This window comes from Bombus terrestris, chromosome 9 (assembly GCF_910591885.1).
Source record: "Bombus terrestris chromosome 9, iyBomTerr1.2, whole genome shotgun sequence".
Taxonomy (NCBI): domain Eukaryota; kingdom Metazoa; phylum Arthropoda; class Insecta; order Hymenoptera; family Apidae; genus Bombus; species Bombus terrestris.
In genome coordinates this window covers 17,083,647-17,104,646 of record NC_063277.1, presented here as the reverse complement: position 1 = coordinate 17,104,646, position 21,000 = coordinate 17,083,647, and the positions used below count along the sequence as shown (strand labels likewise).

At 41.5% G+C, this 21,000-nt stretch overlaps 1 protein-coding gene and 1 long non-coding RNA gene across 11 annotated transcripts in view; one reads left to right on the top strand and one right to left on the bottom strand.

Annotated features, from left to right (window-relative positions):
• LOC100651492 (retinoic acid receptor RXR-alpha-B) overlaps nucleotides 1-21,000 on the bottom strand; it is a 59,146-nt gene that overhangs the window by 37,079 nt on the left and 1,067 nt on the right. For 2 of the 8 annotated variants that reach the window (XM_003397943.3, XM_012312256.2), the window contains exon 1: nucleotides 2,308-2,474. The exons of 1 other annotated variant lie outside the window; for it this stretch is intronic. The gene's annotated coding sequence lies outside the window, so the exon portion shown is untranslated. 5 more of the 8 variants (XM_012312257.2, XM_012312251.3, XM_020864351.2 and 2 more) reach the window with 5 other exon arrangements.
• LOC125385677 lies at nucleotides 3,048-20,778 on the top strand. Of its 3 annotated transcripts, XR_007225204.1 has the most exons (4): nucleotides 3,048-5,208; nucleotides 5,290-9,742; nucleotides 11,791-11,919; nucleotides 17,557-20,778. It is a non-coding gene; the product is annotated as an uncharacterized LOC125385677 (long non-coding RNA). The 3 variants fall into 3 exon arrangements; XR_007225205.1 differs by having other exon boundaries at nucleotides 3,048-9,742; nucleotides 11,791-11,911; XR_007225203.1 differs by having other exon boundaries at nucleotides 3,048-9,742.

Below are 21,000 nucleotides of genomic sequence, written 5' to 3'. Positions count from 1 at the left end.
ATGTCTCGTGTTTTTGTACATTTTCACACTGTAAAGACAACTATTAATCATCGGTTCGTTGCGAATTTCTAAACACGGCGAACAAGATAGAATTCAAACGGATATTTGTGTCAGCCTCTACATACTGCAAGCATTTTAAATTAGATAATTTTAGATATTTGAATCTCCTACGATTACTATCGATTATTACTATTTAACTTTTCGAAAAATACGACTCATGGTCCAAAGTTTACTCGGCGCGAGAAAATGATATAAATAGTTATAAATTCCGAAGCAAATTTTCAAAAGCAATGTTTAGAAAAGACAATGTCAGAGTGGTGCCTTCCAAGCGGCTCGTACGTCGTACTGTGAACTTATTACAATGCGTTTAAAATGCTCGTGAAACTCGTCGAATTTCGAGCGATCGAGGCCAAAGATTGCTCGCTTGGCACGTGCGCTTCGACGGGCATAATGATCGTACCCATGCTGCCGCAAAAGTCGTTGCAGCAAAAGTCACGTTTGATTACGACACACTGTGACAATATGCTTTGCACGATCGATAATGTTTGTGGCATCCAGCGACAGTTTTAGCGTCGCGCGTTCTCGGTCTTTGGCACCGAAAACAAAATGCAAAACATTCGTCGCGTTGCTCGGAACATAACGCGAGCTCCGTTTTCGATATTCAAATCATTCTCCCATACTAATTACTTCGTTATTCTACCGCAAAGTTGTATCATCTTAAATCTAAACTTCGTCGTTAGAAAACCAAAGATTATTTTATTATCATATTATTCTCGTCAGATTTTATCGCGTTTGATCTCGTACCTGTATACGAGTTGAACATTTTAAAAAGGTTTCACGATTACGAGACACGGTGTATTAGTTAAAATTCTTTTAAATATTTTGCGATACGAAGCGAAAAACCTGTCCGACCAGAAACTTTACACATGTCTGTACGATCCTAGGGAAAGGCAGACGAACAGTATTATAAAATGAAACTTCGTTTATCTAATTTTCTATAATTTTTCGTTCGTATAATACGAGTTCGGATAAATGGATTCGGGCAGAAGTTTATTTCATCGGGCATTAACTGGAACTGTACACGCTCGAAGCATCGCTTCGAAGATGTTTCATCGACGCGACGTTTTGAAGCTGCAACTGTACGCGAAGAAGAAGCACAACAGGTACGACATTCCCTTTTTACTAATCCACGAAGGTCGAGTTGCATTGTTACCGCAAGAGGCAGAACACAACGGGTCGCAATTGCGCGTTAGAAGCACCGTGCACTTTTTATGCACCATAAACGCAACGAAGGATCGGAGACGCTTATCTACTTATGTCGACAAACATACTCGCGCTACAATGGGACAGCGATAAACACTTCGCGTTCGATCGCTTTTCGAACAACATTGGAACTTTGACAAAAATCTTCGAATACGAAACCACAGAAAAAGATTTTGCACCTATCCCAAAGGTAAAAAATTTGCCTTATTATTATTGTCATACGCGAAAGAAATTCTCTTTTTACTAAGATTCGTTTGATAATCGACCTGTATGAACTTTAGGAAAATGTAGCGAGATATAGGAGCGTGGTATAGTGGTGTTAATATGCAACGCGTACCGAGAAGAAAAAAGGAGAAAACAAGTATGCGAATTTCTGACATTGAACTTCACTGTTGCACTCGTTTGCATATAGACGCACAGTCGAATGTTTCCCACTGGGCAAAGGAGGACACGACGATGATCCTTCCAACATTCGGGATTCCAAAAGCAATCCTTTCGCTGTAGCGCGCGTGAACGGAATACCGTTCACAGATCACTGTTGCACCGCTCTGTCGGAGAGACGACGACGAAAATACGAGCGCGCTTCACAAACGCGACTACGTACTACGCATTCCCTATGACCGATCCTCGACGAGACATACGAACACAGTTATTGCACCTCGTACAGTTGACGTGGAAATTTCCTAACGCACTGGAGTTCGATTTGTTTGTTCGTTCGATATCGTACTTACGCACGTGTCGCGATACGCGTTTCCAACTTCCTAGAAACGAGCAAGTTGGTTCGGTCTGACGAGACGTAAGCAGCGCACGCGACGAGGGCTACGGGCGCACATATTCCACCGCGTCTAGAGCGTTACACACGTGCCGCGAATAGAGAAGCACGCGGCCAGCAACACACGACACGACCGAATGACCCGCGACGCGAATAAATTTCGCAAGATAGAACGACAAAGAACACAACGAGAAAGGGAGAAAGGGAGAAGGGGAGGGGAAGAACGTTACGGGCGAAAAGAGAGTGTAAGTAGTTCAAAGCAGAGACGATACCTCCGTCGCGCGTGTATCGTCGACCCGACTCACCGACTAACTGACTCAATGACTGACTGACTGACTGACTAACTGACTCGGAGATGCACGGCGCTAAAGGCAACTGAGTGCCAGCCGGCCGGTCTCGCTCGTTGCATGTGAGCGTGCAGCCGGTAGGGCGGCGGGGTGGGGGCAGGGAGGACGGAGGAAGGGTGCAGGAGGAGGGAGAGCCACGGGAGGAGCAAGAGAGGGACAATAGAGGATCGAGAGGAGGTGAAGGACGAGGAGAAGGCGATGGAGGACGAAAAGGTGGCAGCGGACCGCGTAGAGGGGCGGGAAGGGGAAAACGCTGAAGAAGGAAGGAGTGCAAGCGAGTCCCGTCTGACAAGTAACGTTCCGTCTCTACTTGCACTTTTCTTCGTAGGAAAATGTCGAGCACGGTACGACAAGCGATTTTCGATCATCGATCGAACACCTACGTTTTTCATATATTTCAACGAGTAATCGTAATTGTACCGTTGAAATTTTTTCTTCGTGGAACATTCTCGATTAGCCTATCGACGATCGCGCGAAGTAGGTCACAGCCCGATTCGTCGGCTCGTAAAATAAAAACCGCGTGTGAAAGCGAAATCCGAACTTTCCATTCTATCGGCTCGATCTACGTAACGCGAATACGAGGAAAACATAGCCAGTGCGACGATATACGGCTATCCATAATCGATAAAAACGTGTAATACTTGACGATAGAAATGTAACCTTACCGCTCGAGGTCTTCGAGCGAGTTTGGTGCGATGCGAGCGTGGTAGGGGAAAGGAGGAGATATTAGAACGAGGGAGATAGGAAGAAACGACGTATGCGAATAAGAGCAGAAAGGAAATGAAGAGGGACGGAGAAACGCAGATAGAGCTTGCGCCGTCACTGTCGAGCTTAGGAGTCAAGTTCTAGTGCACGGCCGAAACGGGAGAATCGACCTCCCCTCTTCGTCCCCCTCTACCGTCGCGAGCTGGCTCGCCCAATGGCACGGTAGTGAGGGAAATCGTCGAAAGCGAAGGGGAAGGGAGCGGTTCGCAATGTCGAGCGTGCGCGACGGCGAGCCTTGCATGGGGATTTCTACCAGGTGACCGAAATATACACCTTCGGCACCGAACATGTAACAACGAATCTGATAAGGGAAATAAGCAGCAGCTAGGTACCTTTAACGAAGATTTACGCTACGCTCGTAACGAATGCCCGACCGAGATGCTGCATCAGATACGCGCGTTTTCGTAAAGGCGTGTTTAAAACGCGCCGCGACGAAAGGAGTTGCCGAGCCGCGAGAAGCTATTCTTAGCCGCGCGACGGCGGAACGAGCGCGAATCGGAACGTACGAAATACCGAAGAATCGCGCCGAAACGATTATAATTAACGATCAGCCGGTTCTCCAGCGACGCAGACACGCTCGATACCAGGTATAAATCAACAACGCGGCCAGATTGCTGACGAAGATAAAGCCGAGTGTCGCGAACGATCGTTTCCCTTTTCTGTATCGCGAGTCGATAAAGCTCGTTCGCGACATGCCAATAGCGCCGCGCAGACCAATCGTGCAGATACGTGACCGACGATACAAACGATCCAGTACCAGTTTCACGCTAAACATCGACGTTCGTCTATCGATAGACATCGTTCCGACTATTTTTACTTATTCGCTGCTGTAATATATTTTTCATACGCGATCAATATTGGTAATCCTTGTTAAAGAATGGCGGATAAATTTTCTTCGGAATACGGAATTTGCGTTTGGAACGAAAATCACGTCATAGCGCATAGCGCGATATTACACGACAAGAGGTTAATCGTCTCGCTTTTAACTCTGAACTTGTTCATCCTGGCAGCCTCCGCTTTCTTTGTTAACAGCGTAATGCACGGAAAGAACCATCCTTGCAGCGGCCTTTCGTGGAACGGAACATGTCCACGAACGATCCGCCGCACCTGCTCCGATACCTCCTTGATTCACCGCAACATACTAGACACACCCGTTTCGTTGTCCTCGCAGCAATCAAACTCGCTCTTTGAGGAAGTTCTCCGCTACTTCCCCTTTTCTTTTTCTTTCTATCTTTTTTCCTTTTCACTCTTTTCGAAACCGTTTGGCCCATATGCCAGCTAACCGACACTCTATATAGACGCACGATAATCAGCCGCGTGTGTGTGAGTGCGCGCACGGCTGACTATCGCGTTCATAGGAGTTGTGTCGCGTGTCTGCGTTCGCTGCTGCAACTCGTGCGTGCTCGACTATGTGTCGGTGTGTGTGCGTGCGTGCACGCGCGAACGCGAGCGTCGATCGCATAAGTGGTCGTCAAGGTTAGCCACCTACTCGCTATCGCGGGATTCGTGCACACTCTCCGCGGATGCATTTGAGTCGTCTTGCCAGCTTTAAAGTTTATTACGTGCTCGCCACGGAGGATCGAGGAAACGAATCTCAGCGCGCGCGCTGCCTCAGCCTTGTCCCGTTGCGTTCTGCGACTTCGCAGTTTTATGGCGCGTTTCGTGCGTCCATCGCGGTTGTGCAACACCCGCTCGCAGCGTACGCTAGCTTCGCGAGCGGTTTCTTCGGCTTTTTGCGCTTTAAAAGTTGTTTACGATTGCTCCGCCTGGAATCGATGAGATACTGTTTCAAAGAACGGTTCTTTTAATAAAACGGAGGTCGTTAACTTTAATAACACGACAGCCTTCTTTATGGTACGTCTTAACGATTCGCGCGAAATCTTTTTAGTCGTTGGTGTACTACACGTAGAAGCAGAATTAACAAGATTAATATACTCTTATTCGAAAGTGCAATGGAAAATTATTTGGCTAATTAAAAAATATGCAATTGGTTTATGATATCGTAAAGGAGTTAAGTTTCAAAATTGTTTATCTCAATTCCTAGAGAAGAGGTAATTTTTTGTAAGTAACACCGATAGAACGAAGTACTTTGACACCGGTAAAGAACGGAGCAAAAGTATCCTTGCTTGTTTTTACGAACAGGTGAGTAGGACGAGGAAAGGTTAACAGGACTCGAGGATATTCCGTTTACATTCTTCGTCGAAACTGGTTTCTCCCTCGTTCGATCGTCAGGGATGTTGTATGGTCTTTTGGACCTTAGAAAGGTTGCAGAACGCGCGAGAAAAATCGACGAAATTAATTCCTTTCGTCTGAAATCAAATTCTTTTATCCGAAGGAATTTTAATAAAAAAAGGCATTTCTACATAACTATAATCTAGATTTCATTTTACAACAATATTCGTAAGCCATTGCATTATTAAATATTCAGAAACTATAGTTCTTATGAGTTTAATCGGTGTCATTGATATCGCCAACTCAACTTACATCCTATTAAGATATAAAAACCATGAACCTTCTTGTCTTAAAATACGGCATATTAACCTTACAGCGATATAACGCAAAAAACTGCATGTCAATGACGAATCGCGATTTATTAAATTTGCATCCGAACAAAATATAAAGGAAACAAGATTTTCCTCCTCTGCAACATGATACGTGAACAGTGCGAATGTAAAAAGGCAAAAGCGCAATGTCATCGATGAGTTGCACCTGAGCAATCTCATCTCCATCAAACGTCGCAAACGGACAAGTTAAAAAAGACACAATACTAACGTCCATTCGATTAAGATACGACGGAAGCGTAACTCGAATGCGGAGGAAGTTGAAGCGAGGCGAGGAAGGAGGAAGAGAAAAAAAGAATCGAAAAAAAAAGAAAGAAAGAAAGAAAGAAGTAAAAAAAGGAGTGTCGGTTCGATGCAAGCCAGAAGAAAGCAACGGCGGTGCAGCTGTTTCGCTGTTGGTCCGGTTGCACAATGCAAAATTCGGGTTCTAATTCTAAAGCGAGTACCAATCAGCCCGGGCATTGTTCACCCATGAAAGCTCGCAATTTTTCGGGGTTAATCGTTCCTTGAAACCTAATAAGCGACGAGCTAACGCCGTTGGATGTCGTTTTCTTAGGAGAAAAAAAAACACATCCCCGTTCAGGAGTGGACACGCGTCCCCCGAAAAAATCACCAAGGGGATGCCGAGAGAACGTTCGAAAAGTTTGACGCTCGAACACGCCTCGAATACGTCACGATCGGGACCGGTTAACAGTCGAGGTAATTGGCCATTGTAAATTCGCTGTGTGTCGCCAAAGAGTACCGTGCAAGTGCAGGAATATAGATATTTTAGCTCGTTCGAATAATCTGACTTTCAATGGATAGATAATAAGAAGTGTCGAAGAAAATCAATTAAGAAAGTGCGTCAATGTAAATAGGATAGGTAATCGATAGAAATCGCCTTGGGATTCCTCGTTCGATGTTCAAGAAAGTTTGTAACGCGAATACCAATAGAGAATCTAAAGTACAGAAAAGTGTAAACCATGCTACGTGTTATACAATCGAGCCGTTTGAAGATAGGATTCCACAGTTAAATTCTACGTACCAAGGCAAAAATATAATGGAGCATACATACATACAATTGTACTTTGGAAGCTTCGCGTGATTTCACCTATTCTGAAATTAACAATTGGAATAGCAAAATTGAAACTCCTATCGAAAATCAATACGATTCGAATAATTAACCAGCTGAGCGTCACGAGTCTTAAGAAATTATTTTGCATATTTTATACTGACAATTTTTGAAAGTAAATTAGATTCATTACGAGTGATATTTATGTAGTCGATATATGTTACGTCACGATGAACCTCCGATTATACTACATAGACTGCAGAGATGAATTGTTTCTTTGAAATTACGATTCACATATACGTTTCTTATTCTATAGAATATTCAAAATCTAAGAAACTACATCGTAAATTCGTATCGTGTATTACGTTTCTTGAAATAAAAAGATTCTCGTAAATAACCATCCACGTTTAAAATTCCATGTGTTAAACCATTCTCAAAAAATTCCCGATAATAATCCACGTTACCACTTTCTTCATTTTATACGAAGAATTCTCGGAACTCAGCCAGTCGCTTGGACGCCTATGAACTTCAGCAGCCGGTCCAAAGGCGTGATGCATTCAAAGCGATCCATCAAAACAGTCGACGCGTTTGGTCTTGGGTGCACTGGATCGGTCACACCGTGACGATTGCATATGCACTTACATCCCGCTATAAATAATGCTCGTTGACAGGGAACGAGAGGAAGGATGACCAATCAGGTATGGGTGGAAGGGATTCACCGAAGCAAGTTGCCAGAAAGACGGAGAGAGAACAGTCAAGGACAACTTACGTGACCACCGCATTGCGACGGAGGAATCAACAACGATCCTAAAATTCTCCTCTTTTCTCTGCCGACAGGGATGAACTGTCCGTTCATAGACGATAGTATAAATAGTTCGTTCACCCGATACGTTTGAAAGCGATCCAAATGTTGTAAATTCGCGGAAGAACAACGACAACACGCCGGCCGATTCTTGGGACACCGGAAGAGAAGCGACGGGACGCGACGTGTGAAACAGAAAAGAGCGTCTGGTATGTCAGGACGCTTATCAAAGCGAACGAGGAAGCGTCAATAAAAGCGTTCTCGAGTCAATTCCTGTTGAGTTATGGCCGATTTAGCGTGTTGCCTGTGTGACGGATGCTCTCTGCGCGTCTTCTTGCATCGCTGTTGCTTTTCGCTGTCATGTTTGTATTCCGTTTGAAGTAGACAGATCTACACCTGTTTTCAGACAGACATGGGATAGACGTTGCATTATAAATCTTGCCAGTCGACTTCCTTTGGCGCTGGATATTTTACATCGATTATATATCTTTGCGAAGATTGTCGGATAACGTGGTATCCTGGTGCGAGGACACCGGTAATAATTTTATTTATTATTATACGCGATATTATACATTCTTCGGCGATGGACACTTTCGTAAAGATCGAATAAAATAAATACCTCGCTCTAAGCATGCACGGAAAATGGACGACGAAGATTCTTCGATTCAACGCGGACTTGGACGACCGAGCCAAAAAATGAACAAACAAGCAGGAACATGGAACAAAGTTCTTGAAACTGAACAAGAAATATCCAAGGTACAAAAAGATCCACACAGATGCGTCGAAAAGAAACTCAGAAATCGCTATCACGCCCGAGAATCAGACAGAGGATCAGAGGATCAAGACACATCCATGTCAGTTGTCTCAGCTGAGATAAACGCACTCTTGGACACCATGAAACTTGCATACTGAACTACGCTATACAAACGACATGCATAATGTAGCCGTATACTCGAGCTCCATAAGTGCAATTAAAGCCCCATCAAAATCAACTCAAAGACGCGCAATTATCGAAAGATAGAAGAAAAAAACGAAATCGCCGAAACTACATCATCGTCTACCGAATCTCCGATTCAAATTCTTCGCTAGGATCTCATCAATCACGCAAGAAGAAGAAAAAGGAAAACAGGCGATAAAAGAACCTACATCCATAACATAACTCGGGACTTCTACCTGCCAATACATGGAAAATCTATAGACAAGAAAGATAAATCCTCTTATTGTCCCGATTACGAACCGGCCACGCTGAAATCATCCAGGACTACGTCATCGGCAAAACAGACCGACCATGTACGAAAATCAGCTGCTAACAAGTCACCGCGAACGATACGAATGTACAAAATTTGAACAACAGAGACGAAAAGATGGCATCGAATCTAGCACAGCGTCAACATCCAAGGAACATTTAAGAAATACGGTTCAGTTCGTTAAAGATTCCGAGCTATATGACAGAATCAGGATCAGAATCAGAAAAAGTGGTTGCGTAGGAAAAAGAGAATAGTACGTTAATAGTATTCCGTTAGAAATATCTAGTTTATTCTGGTTCGTGACAAGTATCGTTTATACGTATACGATATCGTAAATTTTACGAATTAATCTTCTTTAACGATGCACTCGTTGGATCGATACTTGGATCGTATCGTGAAAGAACGACACGGCGGTCGTTAACGGTGCTCGTTGCAAGAAACAGTTAAAGGAGCTTGATCGTTTCTCCTTCGTCTTCCGTTTCTTCTTTTATTTTTGTATTTTATATCAGCTTGTACGCTCCCTTCGGACCGTGAGATAAACCTTGACCAAGTTAAGGATAACCGCATTAAGGTAGCACTCTCTCGTAAGCCAATCAACCGAGGAAAGTGCTTAACGGAAAGTGAATTATTGTTTGTTCTTACGTCGAGCAAGTGTGACGAGAGAGTATAAAAAAATAGAACGACGCCTTTCGAGCCCATTCACCGGACAGTGTTGATCTATTCGCGTTAGAATACCTTTGTTTCGTCGTTCTTTATCGAGTGCGTGGTGACGTACTCTTCTATGGCGTAGATAGTTAAGAAAGTTTAAAAAAAAAACAACGAGTTTAATGTGTAAAAACTTGTGGATTATTAATCCTAAGGCTGTGGTTTCTTAAACAAATTCTATGACATATCATACAAGAAACATAAGATAGTGGACGTAGAAAATGAACAGGTATTATTAAATTACCGATTAATGCACGTTATCGTCCTGTTTCGTTTGACCTAAATTCGCATATTTCGTTCATATTTCGTTAATAACTTACTTACGTAACGAAGCATCGCTATTCTATTCGAACAAGAAAGTCGCAACTCACCTGCAACAAAAAATGAGATAATTTGTTAGTGGCGACTTTACATAAAATACATAAATATTCTTTTACATAAATATATTATCCATTCCAACAGTCTCATCGTATATTATCGATTACAAAATTATACGAATATAAATTAACGACTGATGAGACCATTCTCTACTACTTCACTATCGAAGGACAATGTGCTAATAATTTTTATCGGTTCATTAGTCGTTCGTCTTGGAAGACATCAAGATTTTTTTTTTTTTTTTTTTTTTTAAGTATATAAACGATCAAAGACTCGATCGATCAAAGAAATTATTCTCTCGAGCAATCGGCGGTAATCCCGACGAACAACGAAATCTTCGTAACGGTCCCTCCAACTTGTTACATCCGGAGCAACTCGTGGCAACCAACCGAAACCGCGCTCGTTCAGCAACGGGAAACTTTACGGATGCTTCTGGAGAGAGCTTCGTCGGTGGTTTCCCGATACATAGTCCCCGTGGAAACGCGTTTTACGTGACGAGCTTCCATTTGCCGATCTCACGGGAATGTCAAGGTTCCCGTTGCAATTTCACGCTGAAACACGATTCGTGCGTCTATCCTTTCCTCCCCCGAGCACCTACCGTGGAAACTTCGCGGGACCATCGGCTATCGAACGAGCTGAAATTGGGTCAAGTGCGGATTTCCCGTGGAAACACGTGCAACGTGTTCGTGAAAAGAGAATAGAACGGTGGGAAATGACGGTTGAAATCCTTTCATCGAAATGGAAGCTAAATTTAATAGTAAAACTATCTGTCTATAATCTATTACGAGATATATACACGGCAAAGTTGGCTGGCAGAGATTTCCGACTGGAGCGTAGTCTCATTTCGGTTTAGATCAGGCGTTACAATTGCACATCTTCCGATTACTCGTCTTGCAGCTGATATTTCGAAAAGAAAAGAACAGACCGATAGAACGCGTTATCGTTTCGCGGGCTGTCGAGGAAAACGCGTAAATAGAAGAACGATACGTGGGTCTGGAAAGACGAGGACAATAAAAGCGGCGCTCGCCGTTGAAAGCGGATATAGGTCAACCAAATGAGTCAGGATTATGAAGGAGCTCGTACCCGACACGTGTAATGGAGATAATTCCCGTTATTCCTTCTTCAGCGCGTATTTTTTCAACGGCGATCTCTTTTAAAAAATAAATTATGTACAGCGAACACGCGTGGATTAAACATACCACGACAACCATAGTAATTAGAGTGAAATTCGTTATCCTGTAATATCGCTGGCTTCGTGATAATTGACCCAGATTATCAGATGAACGATTAATCAGATAGAATTTTGTATTCGTGTAATATTACGGCGTAAAATATACAACGAACGTTAGTTTTGTCGAAACTATTTGTAACAGTTGCAGGAAAATAAGGAATGTTAATTTTTGGCAAATCGCGGGTAAGGAACTGCTCGACTTTCTAAATATTAAAAGAAAAATTAAAAAAAAAGAAATTAAAATTTGCAAGCAAGATAATTCTCTTGGCTATTCGTCGCAGGTGAATCAGATGCTTTAATCACGTCGGTTCGTAAACATTCATGATTTTTAATTGGTCGTTACACAGCTCGTTACGAAGTGTGTCGGAAAGCCGACGATGTCGTGTTGGCGAGAGTAACCGCGTTTACCTTCGTCGATTTCTTCGACTAACGAGTTCCAGGTAATCGCGTCAGTTTTTCTCCCAACGATCCTTCGATCTCGATCCGATCGTCACGCTACTCTTTGAAAAAATTTTTTTACACGCGATCGTGTGAAACGTCTCGTTAGTAGCTTTCCGATCGTATTAATAATCTCAATCGCGTAAGAGTAATATTTCCCTATTTTTTTCTTATTTAAAATTCCAATCCTGACTTGACGTACGTACGCGTAATCGATCGTTCGTCTATAGGTTTGCAGAAAAATGTCGACCACACCCTGTATAACACCTGTGTCTCGACGTCTGGAACCGCGAGAGACCGGGAACCTAGGAGAGGAGCTGGTCAGAGTACGCAAAAGGAGGAGGCAAGTAGGTCAGTAGGTGAGTCGTGCTAAACAGTGCACGGGAGTGTCCCGACATTGACCTATATGTCTACTTTGTGTGTGCACTTGCCTTCCCCTTCCGTGACCCCTCTCTTTTCTCGCACACCTCTCGTTCTCCCTTTCGCCCGGTCTCTCTTTTACGCGACAGCATCCCCTCCAGCGATGCGCTTTCCAGCCAATTGCATATAGGGTCTGCTCGTGCACACCGAGTGCACTTTCCCCACCATAACGACGCCAACCCCGGCGCCGGACCGTCCCGCCACCCTGGAGCAGACGCGATCGATGGCCTGACGCGACCGACCACCGCCAACGATTCGCGATTCCCCGCTTATCTGTCTTCCAGTAAATCCCTTTACAACGATTCTTGATCCTCGTGCTTGAAGAATGCAGGACAATACGATAGGGGAAAAGGAAGGTTGGAGTTTCGCATTGAGATTCGCATCGTATGGGATCGGTGGGAAAGTTCGTTCCAATTTCGAAGGAATTTGGGCGACGTAAAAAATCACATTGAAAAGTTTCTCGCCGAAACAGCTGAAAAGTACTGGAAGGATGGGATATTCGAGTCGCGTGGAGGACGCAGAAACTGGAATAAAAAATCACACCTATATAATTCGATAAATGTATCAGGTTATCCGAAAAGTGTCTTTCTTTTACAGACCCGTCTTTTACAAAGATGCATCTTTATACAAACGTGAAACCTAATCCGTCGAACGTTGCGATCTTTATTTTGATAGAGCAAAATGGACCATACGTAATTCGATAAAATAATATAAAACGAAAAATATTGTACATCCATTATTTCCTTATAAAACGGAAGAAACTTTTCGGGCTACCTAAAACATGGTATCGAAACGTAAATAAATCGGGACTTTCCGAGCGACCCGATGATACGAACTGTTGATCCTCCGAAAAGTTCGAATAGACGGAGCTGTATCGTATTTCGTTGAAAGAAGGAAAGATTTGTTGTTTTAATCTTTAGTATCGTATGACGTGGACCTGGTGTCTGTTGGGTTGCAGCGGATCATACCGTATACACGTTTCATTCTCCTGACGTATTCGCTGTAAAACGTATATACACCGTTAACCCGAGTCTAAATCAAAGCGATGAATCTTTTTGCAATTCACGCGATCGACGAACGCGCACCTGATGGCGTGCTCGCAGCCTTGCGGAAATATAAATAGAGATCGCGATAGAAAAGGAAGGAAACTTGAACGAGTCAGTCACACTCCACGTGTTTTCCTCACGGCGTGCACCGAGCTTCAGCACCGCGACTAACAACGACGACGACCCTGGTCTAGCCGTGTTACGTAAAGCCTGGCACCGCTGTGGAGAGCCGTTCCCTCTCGTTTTATCGCGAATACGACCGCCACTTTCGATCGCGTCGAATAACACGTTCCGACTGAATCGTAAATAAACGATCTTTTCCTCGACGAAACGAAGGAAATCATCGTTTTGTCGTTGATTCTGCTTGAATTAACGCTTTAACGATGGCACTCGCAAATTGGCGTTCCACGCGAAATTATTGTATCGCTGTCTGTAAAGTACTTTGTCTCCTTCCTCTTATTTGTTCGAATCGAATCCTTACGTGTCTGCTCGAGAGCGAAGAAAATTGCTGCGATAAAAAGACGAGATTAGATAAAAGGTAATCCGAGGAACGCGGCAACTTTAACGAAGACAAAAATTCCCGCCAACGATTCGACGTTCAACCAATTCGATTGTTCTCATCGGCAAGTAAACCTCGCGGTTGCTCTGTCATCGAGCAATATCGATGGAGAAAAATGAAAAAAAAAAGTGGAGAACAGAGAGAGAGGGAGAGAGAGAGAGAAACGTTGGGATAAAAAATTTCCGCTGAAAATAATTACGTCGCGAAGCAACGTCTTATCATCGAAACGAAGCGTAACACATCGTGCCTTTATCGTACTTTGAACATACTTTGCAATATCTCGTTGCTTTGCTTTTTTTTCTTTTTTTTTTTTTTTTCTTCTCGATATGACGCACGTATCGAGACGTTGCGCTGGTCATGCACGAGAATCGATGCAATCGCGACAAAGAAATTCGGTGAAAGCAATCGCGCAGAAATGCAAGCACGTTTTAACCGTACGTTTTTAACGGCGAAACGTTAACAAAAGCGATATTTCAAAAGTAGAATATACAATTTACCAAAAAGAAATTCCTGAAGTATAAATTATATAAGCAACCTCGTTCCGACGACAGTCTACCTTTCAATTCATATCTTTCTCTCGGATAGTCGTTAAAAAATCTGGTTTTCCGATTCCAATGTTTAAATTGCTCCGTGGCAAATGTATTCGCGCATTGATTTATATTACAAATCGTATTTACATCTTTGGTGTTTTTCAAACGAATCCTCTCAAGAAACGTCGCGATGATCATTAGTTCCGGTGACTTTTAATGATCAGACGGGTCATGTTCTCGCTCGAGACACGAACAAGAAACGAGGAGCGCAAAAGCGATACCAGTCGGCCATGCAACCCGATAAAAATTACAACGATGACGTAACGTGCAAGTAAAAAGATAATTTCATTGAAATCTGAAAAGCTGTACGCGAGGACGGTCGGAAGGCCGCGTTTTTTTTCCGCGCCCTTTAATTCACCTTGAAGATTATCGTCTCTTTTTGTCGAAATATCGTATCTAACTGCTGGAAATTGATTCCGAAAGTAACCTTGAATTCTCGAAAGCGAAAAAAGTAAAAAAGATCCTGCGACTATAGTCGACCGTAATCGTAGGCAATTTTCTTATGAACGCTGAAAGTTACTTGGTAGATGTATTCGAATAATCGTAAATAAATAACGAATAAGAGCAATGCAATATACGGTTAATATACTTACGTAAATTAATTTCTTATTATGTGGTAAAGAACTACATTATATATTACGTATTTACATTGATAATTTGAATGTTTTGCCAATTAAGGAACATTTTTCTTCTGCAGCATGCGATTTCAATTATTCAGGAAGAAATCAATTATAATAATTATCGTAATAATAAAATTACACTGCGACGCGGAAAATGCAGCTTGTTACTGTAACGATGGCATCGTCTGATCTTAACGACGCGAACTGTACGAATTAAAACTCCTTCTGAAAAATAATTTGGAAGGAAACTAACGGCTATATCGAGGAAACCAAAGTAAATCACTCGATAAATTTATATATATATTTGATATAAATTATATATATTCTCCTATACCTCGTACAATTAATAACTTTGAATTTGACGTTAAACTCCATTTTAAAAAGATACTGTCCTACGACTCTGTCTTTTGTTTGACTTTTTTCTTCATCCCTTCTTGTTCGATCCCATTAGAAAGGAACGGATGTATCGTTGCGAAATCAACCTTTTTGAAAATCAGGCTGACAATATCGGAGAAAGTAATCTGTTTAACCAGTGTCTTTTATCAGTTTTATCGTGCGATCTCCAATTACGCCCAGTAAAACTGCTTTACTCGAGCGAGGAACCCACTTGTCCTAATTATAAAAACGTGCATCGAAGGTTGATATCTGAAATAAGAAGATAAAAAGCCTAAAAAGATGACAGCCTTGTCGATGATATTTAACCTTCGACCAAAAAGGCAATAAACCACCTCGTTACCTTACCTCGTTATTAATTCACCCTTTTTCTTCGTTTTCCATCCTCTCCGATTAATTTCGTATCGACAGAAAATACTAAACCGACCGTAATCAATTAATTCGGACACCTTGACACGTTCATTTCTAATCTCGGATTTGCGTTATCAGCTATGCGTCTACTATCTACTATATAACAATAAATCATTTTTACACGCATGCAGGATTCGTACAATGTAAACTGCTATGTAATACAGAAATGTATGTAATTTAGCTATGTAGCACAGAAATTTCATAAAATTCCACACAGCGAGAAGCAACCATGTTGTTCCTTTCGTTGAAAAGATCGACCAGGTTCTTTCCTATCGAAAGCGACAAACCTTCGAAACCTTCGAATCTTCAAAAACCTCGCACAAAAGATTCGAGAAAAATTCCATAAGAACGACAAATAACCAAATTATCCCTCTTCTTAAAAAAAATTTACGAACTCTTTCGACATAAAGATAAGATCGTCTGCAAAATCCCAGCGTAAGAATCCCATAAAATTGCGCGATAACGAATCATAACTGGTCTAAAAATTTCCACAAACGATTTAACTCTTTCCCTCTCCGCGTCTCTGTCTTCTGCGCAACTTGAAAAAACGGATGGAAAAGAAGAGTAGCGTTCCGCGTCGAAGCAACGTCACCCTATCGGAAACGGGCACTTGGCCGTAGGGCAAACGTCTGAACCGCGACGCAACGCAATAATTGCACGTGCTGCTTACATAATCGCGCTCCGCCGTTGCAAAACCTTGGATGCATCGCGATCAATAAACTCTTCGTAGCCGTCTATTTATATTTGCCGCGAACGAACCGCGACAGAGAGACAAACTCGTGCATATTTATCGAAAACGCGCAAAGCGGATAATCCAGGAGAAACGAGCAATGCAGACTTGACAGACGATGACACGATCTATCCGGGGGACGATTATTTTCTCCCGTTGAAACCGCGCTTCGATCTCGAGAAATTTGTTAAACAGCCAGATACGACGAGTAACTTGCTTTTTTATATCTTTTCCTTCGCGCTCCTTCTTTTTTCTTCTTTTTCCTTTCTTCTTCGATCACGAGCTACATATCGCTATTTACATATGCGAGTTGCTCGCGGGACAATCTTATCGACTATATCGAAGAGCAAACAGGTCGGGTCAAAAATCTTAAGGCTTTTTAGTCGTTGTTAACGATCGAACGTTGGCTATGCGCTTGGAATAAAATGGAAGATGACTTGTTCGGTTAAATTCGAAGCAAACGTGCATTTAGATTTTCGGGGAAAATACCGTTGACTTGCTGCGAGAACGATGCATCTAGGGGAAATAACTTTTTTTACGAGATCGGTTTAAGATAAGAAGCTTGAAAAATTATTAATTGCTCGGTCATTTAGCGACGATAAATTTTCGCGCGACGGTGATATCTTTCTATAAACGGTATATTATACTATAGGTGTAAAGGTACGCGAGTACCCACGTATCTCTTGCAAGTGGAATCTCTTTAATCTAAAAAGAATACAGTTACTGTATTCTTTAAGTCATTTTCGACACGGTCGTGTTCTTCTGCTGCTAAAAGCTTCTCTAGTCTCGGAAAAACAGAAGAAATATGTACGGTACGAGATACACTCGTTATTCGTACCCATAATCTCTTCCTTCAATTTTCCATTGTAGTTTCTCTGGAAACGTCGAAGGTTCCTTTGTTCGTTGAAACAAACGTCGCATTAGAGTATGAAAACTCGACCGCGGTAGAGTCGAGAAATATATTTAACGTGAGTAATTAACGCACGGGGCGGATTTTTTAAAAGGGGAACTTCATGAAACACGGTAGTCTCGTGCGATTGCGATAGATCGAACGAACCACAAACCCAAACCAGCTTTTTCGTCGCAGGATATCGTCGCAGTAACCAATTTCGTTTCGTGTTTCCCGCATAAACGGTACCGGAAATTACCATTTGCCTGCGATATACGATATTTGGTGGATTGTACGAGTTCGTTGGTGGAAATAATCCCTGAAATTGCACGTTTCAGGGGACGGGTCGCAACTGCAGGATGTCCTGACCCGATACGACAAGCGAGAGATCGACCGAGCTATCTAAACGGGCGAACGTGAATGTCCTACGCCCACACGATGAAATTCTATCTCGTTAATTAGCATAAAAACGTAGAACGGATCCTTGCGTTGGCCAATGTTCGTTTGGAATTAAATGCAACGGCCACCAATTACGCCATAAACTGCCGAAACTCGCGCTTCGGAAATCCACGCCTTCGTTTAAGCTACTCGATACAACTTCAGAGATCGTGTTTCAAAACCATGACGAACTTGACGCTACATGTTTGGCTCGACATCGATGCTCGGCGACGGGCGAGAGTTGAATTCGACGCGAGTTTTTGGAACGTCCTTTTTCGGGATGCATTTGGTAAATTGCAACGTTGTCGGGAATAAAATAAACATAAGTAAAGTGCAGTAAAGAAGTAACACAAGTAATCGGAGGTGGATGAAAATTGATCCTACGAAGACATCGGTAATACACGCTTACGTATTTCTAGCCACATTCTAAAAGTTTATATAGACTTTATGAAGTGCCAACTACGTGCAACTTTAGCGACGCGGGTATATTCCCTCATTCGATTTAAATAGTATTTGATTTCACCTATGACAAAAGATAAAGAATTCGTAATGGAGAAACGTTTAATCGTGACTTTGAAATGATAACAAAAATATTGACATTTTTATCGAATTGCAGCAAATGTTCAAATACTTATGGACGATAAGTCATCTGATCATCTACCGATCAGTTTTTACTTAATCGATCAGACTCAAAAGCGAATTTTTGAAAAACACCCGATATAAGTATAAGTATACAGTACACGAACTGCCAGTCGGAGCAAAGGAAAACGATTCTTTGTGGCAGATGTTAGAGCAGCTTGCTAATTGACTCATTCAACGAGGTTCAAATATAAGAGTTAGTCGAATGATAGGGAAAATATATCTACACCCAAGAAGGCCACTCGCGGGTAAACAAACTAATTTTAACTTATTTTTGTATTCCTGAGAAGTTTACTCTTGAAAATTAATAAAAAGAAAATCGTAATTTTTAAGAGAAGAGATAAAATTATTGCAAAAAATATGGATTTGAAAAGTTACGCCTAATTCGTCATACGTGTAATTCCCTTTGACGAGGCAGTTCGTGCAATCCCATCCCCGAGGACGCGAAATCGTACGATACCCGATGGACGAGTATAATCTCGCGCAAGGCCGTCGATTATCCATCCTTCTAGTTCGCGTTGAACGCTACAAATCAATACCATTCAATTGTTGCGAACGATAGTGTAACGAAACGCGACGATCGTCACGCATTTGCATCCTATTTATCGTCGATATAGTTACTTACGCAATTCGCATTATTTCTGCTTCGCCTAGTTAATAATTCATGATGTATTAATTATTAGCGGAATAATTAAGAGAAATATTCTAAATTTAAAAAATCTTTCGATATATTTTAAAATTTGTTCACGGAATGAAAACTTTGAAGGTGCTTATCTTTATCCGTTTAATTCTGTTAGAAAGGAAACTTTCTTTCTTCGAGATTACGTTATACATTTTCAATCGAACTCTACGTAACTAACCTAGGATCGTTTATTTCTAAATCGTTAAAACTTCCCCATTTGTGATGAATTATTAAACTTTGCCCGTCTCGAAGCAAATTTTTTAACATTTTACTTAGAAAAGCTTTACGTATTTGATCTAATAACTGATCGTACAGCGTAATAGAGACTTTGTTAAATGTTCTACAACTTTTTCAAATTTCTCGCAAGCCTAGAACAATACATATTGGACGTGGCCGTAAACGATCCCGTTTGCGCACGGCACGTGCGAAAATAAACTTGTACACGAATAGCGAAACACGCTAACCCCTTTCTGATTTGATACTTTTGAAAAGACGACTTAATACATAAAAATATATCAAAATTCCAATAGAAATACAATTCAGCTAGCTTAACCGCATACTACGTAAAAATTCATATAAAATGAAATTTGAGTAAAAATGCGATATAATGTTGCACGAGGAAGGGAAGAAATAATTGAGTTCAAAGTTTTAGGCTCGGTTGAGTATCTCTGCAATTAGTCCTTGATTACGTAACTTCTGCTCAGTCATGACCTTGAAGCAATTCAAGGTTAGGATGTATAGTCTAAATCTATTCGAGTTCATTTCGAATAATACTCTGTTTACGAGAACTATGTGGTTGACCTTGAAATGAGTATTGAAAAATTAGACAGAAGAGATCCGACAACAAAAAGCATGATCTTTCTTTCAAAAGCGGGTAGCACGTTTTTCATAAATTATTCAACCGAGGACGCGTGTTAATAGTACACCGGTTTTAACAAAGAACAGCATCCAATCATAATGCAAATCGAAGCACAATGAGAGAAAGAAGGAGAGGGATGCACAACATGCACAGGCCAATATAATAAAGCAACAGTGAAGCAATGAATAGAGAAGTACGTATATTGGGAGGGAGAGAGAAAGAACGACAATGCAACACACCGGAAGAATAAAGAGGAAAAGAGAAAGAGGGACAACAGAAAACAGGTTAGAAAAGGAAAGGAAAAGGTGGCGTTACTGGTATAGAGAGAGAGAGAGAGAGAGAGAGAGAGAGAGAGAGAGAGAGAAAGAGAGATAGAGCAGAAAAAACCGACAAGAAGGGAGAGAGATGCAAAAATGGACAGAGACAGTACAATCGCATAGTTCGTCCTTGGACTTATATAACAAGGAAGAGTCTGACAGAGAAAGAAGAGAAGGATCTTAATAGAAGAATGAAAAAAGGATGAAAAGAGAATGGATTAAAAATAAAAGGGAAAACAATGGCGCACGCCTGCCCTCTAGTAGCGACCGAAAGGTTCTGGAAATTTCGCGAAACAGCGTACTCATAGAAAATTCGAATTACGTACTATGTTTTATAAATTGTACACCTATACAAAAAATGGTTTTATAGGAAAAGAAACACTGACACATGATTGTAAAAAGTTCGATGAAAAAGATAAATTGTATATTAAATCTTTGCGAAATGATACAAGATAATTAGTTGCACAATTTAAATATACTTATGCGCTATTAAACGTCTTCTAACCTCATCCTTTGTCAATAAACATTGTATATAAAATAGAATATAGCTTTTCCTATCATCTTAATTCTGTTTAACGTTATTGCCTCGATAGATTGCTAATAAAAAAATTAAAAAACAACTGAATATTATTACTCGAATATTCGCTTCTTTGCGCTACTTGAAACTTAACCTCCAATTAGTTTTTAATTCAACTATATTCATTTATTTAGCACAATAACTTTCTTCAACGTTATTAACCCAACATAGATTTTCATTAAATGACAAAATAGTTTCTAAAAGAATTCACTTTTATTTACTTTACTACATCGCTTCTTTCGTCTCTGCCTTTTATAGAACGAAAGGGTT